Below are 7851 nucleotides of genomic sequence, written 5' to 3' on the forward strand. Positions count from 1 at the left end.
TCATTTGTTGTTGTCGTTGTTGTCTTTATTTCAAAAGAAACAATCACTAATATTTTGAATCATAACATGTACATTAACTATGATTCACTGTTGTTATAAATGTGGACAAAAATAAATTGTTGACATAGATTTTGAACAGGAAATCATTATCCCTTCTTTTTTTTTTTTTTTTAGCCCTATTTGACCAATTAGACAATCTCGCGAGTTTGGATATTTACACAAAGATTAGACGCATTAAATATAATCAATATAATTATTTAAAAAAACAACAACATAGAGAGTGTTTGTTCCGGAAGTAAGTCGCCCTCTAAGGTTTATTTTAAGGATTCACTGAACTTTAACCTAGCAACATTATGGGACAAAAATCCATTTCTATTGTCTTTAGCACCAAAACTTGAGAAATCGATGAGAATAGTGTGAAAATGTTATTGATTACAAAAGTTATTGACATGGTTATTCATTAATTACTTTCATGTGGCATAGTGATCTAATTGACAGCGACATTATATAGACGTTCACGTTGTTATGACACTATATCAGCCTTGAGCCCCATTCAACCATACACAGCTATGGAGGATAGGAGACACGTCTACTAAAGACTTGAGAACCGCTGGTTCTTACATTGGTAAACAAGGAATAGCCAGTGTATACAGACACGTGGAATTAGTCAACAGGGGAAATGGGAGGGGGGGGGGAGAGGTATGCATTTTGAATGCAGTGGTGTGATGTGTAAGTGGGTGTATGTATGCGTGCGTGTGTGTGTGTGTGGTATGTAAGTATATGGGGGGGAGGGAATTATTATTTTTTATACTACTTAGCCCCTTTCGCTTACGCCTATATTTATCCCCAAACCGGGATGAATTCTGATAGTGCTCTGGCACTATGGATGGCTGCCTGGTCGTGCGGTTTGCGCGCTGGACTGTCGTTCGGACTTATCCATGGTCCCGGGTTCAAACCTTGCCCGCTCCCAACCCCCGTCGTCCTGCGGGAGGTTTGGACTAGGAAGTAATTATCTTCAACTCTGAAGGAACGCCCCTGGTGTCTACTATCGTCAAAGCACTTTACCACTCAGCTACAACGCCCCTGGAGTCTACTATCGTCAAAGCACTTTACCACTCCGCTACAACGCCCCTGGAGTCTACTATCGTCAAAGCACTTTACCACTCAGCTACAACGCCCCTGGAGTCTACTATTGTCAAAGCACTTTACCACTCAGCTACAACGCCCCTGGAGTCTACTATCGTCAAAGCACTTTACCACTCAGCTACAACGCCCCTGGAGTCTACTATCGTCAAAGCACTTTACCACTCAGCTACAACGCCCCTGGAGTCTACTATCGTCAAAGCACTTTACCACTCAGCTACAACACCCCTGGAGTCTTCTATCGTCAAAGCACTTTACCTCTCAGCTACAACGCCCCTGGAGTCTACTATCGTCAAAGCACTGAAGCTGTTAGTTCCCCCACAGAAGCTGTTAGTTCCCCTCGGAAGCTGTTAGTCCCCCCCACAGAAGCTGTTAGTTCCCCCATAGAAGCTGTTAGTTCCCCACAGTAGCTGTCAGTTCCCATCGAAAGCTGTTAGTTCCTCCACAGAAGCTGTCAGTTCCCCACAGAAGCTGTCAGTTCCCCACAGAAGCTGTTAGTTTCCCACAGAAGCTGTTAGTTCCCCACGGAAGCTGTTAGTTCACCGACTACAGCCATTTCCTCTGTACATTTAGGTTACACTCTGGGTGAAATTTTAACGCAGTGATAAACAACATTGTACCTTTCTACCTAGGCGCCCTGCTACCGCCAGTCATTCAAGTCAGAAATACAACCTGTTGACTGTTTTCTTCACCCATCATTGGCGTCTTAGGCGAGTTTGAGTCCGTGGGATAAAATTGCTGTCTCAAATAACCATTACCTTTAGATTAGCATTGAGTAAAGGTAGTTTTGTATGGTTCAGTGATGACCATTTGGCTCTGACTGCTATCCCCAAACCAGACAGGACTCTCTAGGGCCATGTGTATGAGTGCAATGGGTCGATGCACTTCGGGGGCAGTAGCATAGCAGGGCGCCCGTAGGACCTGGTGGAGGATTAGGGTGGTTCTTCCAGTCAAGGTGTGAAACTGGCACAACGCCGAAACAACCACAACGTCTCCGCCCCAGAGAAAAAATAGTGAGAACTAAATAGTGGCTTTTACACACAAACATTTACGCAACAAACCCCAGGCTTATGGGATAAGGAACTTTTTTTTTCTCCTAGGTCGCGCTACTTTACTTTAAAAAAAAAGGAAATATGGAAAATGGTATTGTCTCGCACGAGACAGCTTCCCACCCGTTGAGTGTAACTAGAGCCTAAAAGAGATATCTCGTAGGTATCGGTATATTAACTATTTTTACAACAAAAAAAAAAGGTATTTAAATAAGCTTTTATCTTTTAACAATCATAAATGTTGCACTAGATCCAGAATTGATTAGCAATAAGTATTACAGGATGTACATTAATTATATTTTTTTATTTTAAGGGCTCCTGTGGGGAAACTTATGGTTATGGGCCCATGCGCAATGAACCCGTTCGCGCCTGTAACCCCACATCTTCAGCGACCACCTCCGATTTGGCAGATAAACATACTGTTTCATTACCTAGTCCCTCGAAAACTGCCCCAGACTGTTTACCCTTTTTCTTCTTTCTTCGACATAGTTTGCTACCCCCTCCCCCCCCCCCCCCACGCCTACCTTGCTTTCAAGCATCATTCTTGACCTTCGCCGCCACCACTATCCCAAGATAACCCCTCCAATGCCCCCCCCTCACCTCCTCTAACCCCCCCCCCCTTCCCGGCCCCAATCACGGTTGCTTACTTCAACAAAAAATTTGTTAAAAGTGCAACCGCAATCGATTCCGTTGGTGACGTCTGTCAGTCAGTGCACGGGGCCGACTCCAGGACGCTCAGTCGGCAGCCTGCTTCGTAGCGCTCGCGGTGTCTCTCTCTCTCTCTCTCGCTCTCTCTCTCTTCTCATACCTCTCCCTCTTTCTCTGTCCACTACTCCACCACCATGTCACTCACACACTTACACACCATTGTGTCGCATTTACACACATGCTCATTCCCCATTGAGAATCGATTTCAATTCCAAACATTCGATTTTTTTTTGTTAAAGTTCGAGAATCGATCATTCCTCGAGGACATCGATATAGAAATGAAATGAAGCATGACAAGGACGCCGTCATACTTAAATTGAACTGACCTTGACCCACATGTTTTGGTCACGCGGATTCATACTTAACATTTTATTGATGCACTCATCATTATATTCTAAGCTTTGATTGGAGCTGGGAAGGTGAGTGAGAAATCGTAAGAGTGCATGGACGGTGAGCGCAACCAAAGTCCACCACTCCAGCCTATCCAAAGCTGGCCGCATCTGTCAAGGAAGAAACAGGTCGGTCTACTCAGTCACGCTATTTATCTACTGGCGACCACGTCTGCGTGTCCCCTTCAAGGGTGATTGTGACTGTTTCAACTATATAAGTGCCTACCACTTTAATGAAAATCATCTCCTGTTGGACAACCTGCCTTGAAGTTTGACTTGCTTAGTTACTTATTAATAACATGCACTTTATCCGGTGTTTATGTTATCTTATAAACAGTGCTGAATTTATCTATATGTAAAAAAAAAAAGTAAAGTTCCCTTTTCAGACCTTGTGATCTACAGGGCAGAAGATGTAAAGGTCATCTGTTTCTCTGGCCTACGGTTAACGAGAGTGTCATGTGGCCAGCACAACGACCAACCGCCTTTACTTTTTCCCCAACTAATGTCGCTTTACCGCTCTACGGCAGCGCCTCTACAAGTAGTGCAAGCTAAATCTTAGGACACCCAAGCATCCCCCCCCCAAAAAAAAAATAAGTGTTCCAGGTATATTTTCAATCATTTTGAAGGGGTCCCCATATTTCAAACGGCTCAGGGCCTTGTCAAGACTAAATGCAGTCTTGCTTTTAAAGAACATATTTCTCTACAACAAGCCATGAAAGGCAATGTCTTAGCAGTTTCTAATTAACATGCATGTCTAGATTAATACATTAATGGACGTCATTATCTAATTAACATGCATGGCTAGATTAATACATTAATGGACGTCATTATCTAATTAACATGCATGGCTAGATTAATACATTAATGGACGTCATTATCTAATTAACATGCATGTCTAGATTAATACATTAATGGACGTCATTATCTAATTAACATGCATGGCTAGATTAATACATTAATGGACGTCATTATCTAATTAACATGCATGGCTAGATTAATACATTAATGGACGTCATTATCTAATTAACATGCATGGCTAGATTAATACATTAATGGACGTCTTTATCTAATTAACATGCATGGCTAGATTAATACATTAATGGACGTCTTTATCTAATTAACATGCATGTCTAGATTAATACATGGATAGGGGTAAGACGTCATTATCTAATTAACATGCATGTCTAGATTAATACATGGATAGGGGTAGGACGTCATTATCTAATTAACATGCATGTCTAGATTAATACATGGATAGGGGTAGGACGTCATTATCTAATTAACATGCATGTCTAGATTAATACATGGATAGGGGTAGGACGTCATTATCTAATTAACATGCATGGCTAGATTAATACATGGATAGGGGTAGGACGTCATAATCTAATTGACATGCAAGGCTAGATTAACACATTAACAGGGGTAGGACGTAGGCCTAATTATCTCTTTTTCTTTAAATAAACTCTACAAACTAAAAGAAATCTCGAAAGATGTTTTAATGGTATAAACATGCATAAAATTTGAGGGAGAGCGGATTAAAAGCAAGATCTAGATCTAGATATATTTTTGGTATACAAAACTTTTAAGTTAGTCAAACTATCTCTTCTATTTTTAACTCTCCCCCCCCCTCACCTCCTACCCAGTCTACCTTTCGCAGCAATCTCACCCCCCCCCCCGCCCCCCTTTAATTCCCCGAACTCTCTCTGTACCCATGCTTTGACGCCTGGTTTGTCAAAACGACATTTACTGTGACACAGGTCACGTGGCTTGGCGATGACAAACATTGTGACAACCTGATTTTTTTTTTTTTTAAAGCAGCCTTGAACCATCCGAACATATCGACCTCGTCTTAACAAGACACACACACACACACACACACAAACACACACACTCTCTACTGTTACCGTATTTCTTCAACCAGCACCACGACCACCAGCACCACGACCACCAGCACCACGACCACCAGCACCACGACCACCAGCACCACGACCACCAGCACCACGGCCACCAGCACCACCATCTTTCAACCACAAAAAACGTTTCAACACACAAACGATATGGATATAGAAATGAATTAATCCTACTCCTGTCACCATTTGAAAAGTCAATAGAGAACTCCCAGTGTCGTCCTGTCACACACAAACCTTTTTTTTTTACACACAAACAAATGCTTTCAGTAACAAAAAAATTTTTTTTTTAGTCCTAGCAGTTTTGTTTTGTTTTTCTTTAGGAGCTGATGTGTGTTCCAATACCTAGGCAGTGAAGTACACGTCAGCTATCCAACCTTTCTTCTCCCCCCCCCCTTTACTCATGCAGCACTTAAAAGTAGGCACAAGGCGTAAGTTATCGGTGGGGAGGAGGGGGGTAGCATGAATTTAGTAAACTGTGTTTGTTTGTTTGTTGTAGGCTACGGCTAGAGAGGAATACAGAACGAAGTGGAGATTATCTGGACATCTTTGAATGTCTGTCGAATTTTGTTTGTTCCTTTACGAGTATAACTATAACAATAGGGCACTAAAGAAATGTGTACTACATTATTTTCGTTAACCACTTTAACAACAGAAGAGAAATGTTGAAACTTGGGTGCATGGGGGGGGGGACATAGAATAGTATACTTTTTCTTTCCCCTCTTATTCCCCCCTCCCCTGTCAGTAAGAGGAAACCCTGGTTTGGGTCAGACTTCGACGTCTCACTCCAGCTCTGTGCACTTTACGCAAGTCCAAACATAGACGCAGGAAATGTCAAAGGAAGAGATTTCGTTTTTAGATTTTAATTGTCGAGGCAGAAATAGAGCCCGAATCCCTCGAGTTAACAAGTGCTGGCCACAACCCCTCCCCCTCTCCCTTCCTTCATATAAGGTCCCACCAGAGAGAGAGAGAGAGAGAGAGAGAGAGGTTAGGACAGAAAGAGGGAGGTGGGAGAGAGAGATGAGAAAGAGAGGGACAACAAAGAGAAGAGAGAGAGAGAGTAGATATAAAGGAGAAAGAGATGAGAGAGGGGGAGAGACAGGAGAGAGACTCAGAGAGATCTAGTCTACTTGTAAATACAGCTCCCCAATGCTAAAGACAAAACAGAAACAAAAAACAACCACTTAAAAGTGCATGCTAAATTCGTGGAACCATATTTTCAAAACTTGCTTCAGGATCTAGTACAAAATCAACTTACCTTTTTATTTTAACATACAAATTAAAATCCGTAAACGATAGCTTTGACTACACACGCACAGTATCCAAATAAGTCCACTAGAACGCAAGGCCAAAATTAAAACGGTCTAATTTTCAGAACATCCTTTAAACGTGAAAGAGAAACAAACAAAAAAATCCATGAAATTGACTAGAAGCCGGACGGTTTACCGTAACTGTCGGCACACACACAAAACAGCTGATCAACGCACATGGCTCTCCCAGCGTCTGTTCTAAATTTAGATGATGAATCAGTTTGTGGGCGGAGCTTAAAAGACGTTGTAGCCAATCGGCTGGTTGCTGACTGCAACGCGGATCGCGCGAAAGAAGAGAGAGAGGACTTTGTAGTGTGTTTTGGCGCGTGTGTCAACTAAATCCAAGGTCTACTTGTCTGCTAACTAAATTATATAATTTTTATTAAAGCTATTAAAGTTTAGATCTAAATCATCAGATTTCTTAAGAAATAATTTTATTCTTCCTCATTTTTTATGCAGTTTATATTTCTTTGTCTTTTTTTTTTCAAATTATTTCCCTTTGGGTGTTGAAATTCAATACAGATGTCTTTAAAATAATAATAAGCGAATTTAGAAGTTAACTAAAATACCTATACCACCAGTGGCGTAGCTAGGGGTTAAGGGGGCTCGGAAGGGTGGCTTGAGCTCTTTAGGGACCCCTGAAGTGGGGGCCCGGGGGGATTTTTCAAATTTTGATCACCTGAGGGATGAAACTGACCGCGCAGAAACTCTAGAGCTCATAAACATGCACAAGAAGATAGTACTTACCTGAGGGCGCTACTGCCACATTGCATTGAAGTGTTTTCTTCTGAACGAATCTAGACCCTGGCAATGCCTAAGAATGACTATTAGTTCATTTCTAACATTTATTATTATTATTATGCTATATGCAGAAACCGAGCAAAAGTTAAGTTAAAACGGCAAAATGCTTCAGTGCCAATATGTCTTTTGACCTGGATAAGTGTGGTATCATAAACATTAAAAGGGTAATGCAGGACAACACTAATAACGCATTTGAAGGCATCGAGGAATTGAATTCTGCTACTCTTTTTAAATATCTTGGAATAAACAAAAGGCCACGATAAAATTAAAAATGGAATTTCTTACTAAATTTAAGCAAAGAGTAAATAAAATCCTCAACACTAAACTGTCTGGCAATAACCTCATCACTGCAATAAACAGCTGGGCCGTCCCAGTGCTCCTTTACACGATTGGTGTTATCAAATGGACTGACACCGACCTACATGACATGAAACTACTAACCATATTCCGATGTTTACACCCAGAGTCCTCCAATATTAGGCCATACCTGCCCAGGAAGGATGAAGGTCGTGGATTGCAGGACATCTTCAAAGTGTGTAGAATG

The 7851-nt window shown here is 41.7% G+C and overlaps 1 protein-coding gene across 2 annotated transcripts in view; it reads right to left on the reverse strand.

Annotated features, from left to right (window-relative positions):
- The window catches only part of LOC106061685 (mucin-2-like), a 200697-nt gene extending 194023 nt beyond the window's left edge, over positions 1-6674 (reverse strand). For both annotated transcript variants that reach the window (XM_056013919.1, XM_056013918.1), the window contains exon 1: positions 6455-6674. The gene's annotated coding sequence lies outside the window, so the exon portion shown is untranslated. The remainder of the gene's footprint in view (positions 1-6454) is intronic.
- Between the last annotated feature and the right edge of the window lie 1177 nt (positions 6675-7851).

The sequence above is a fragment of the Biomphalaria glabrata genome, chromosome 16, assembly GCF_947242115.1.
Source record: "Biomphalaria glabrata chromosome 16, xgBioGlab47.1, whole genome shotgun sequence".
NCBI lineage: Eukaryota > Metazoa > Mollusca > Gastropoda > Planorbidae > Biomphalaria > Biomphalaria glabrata.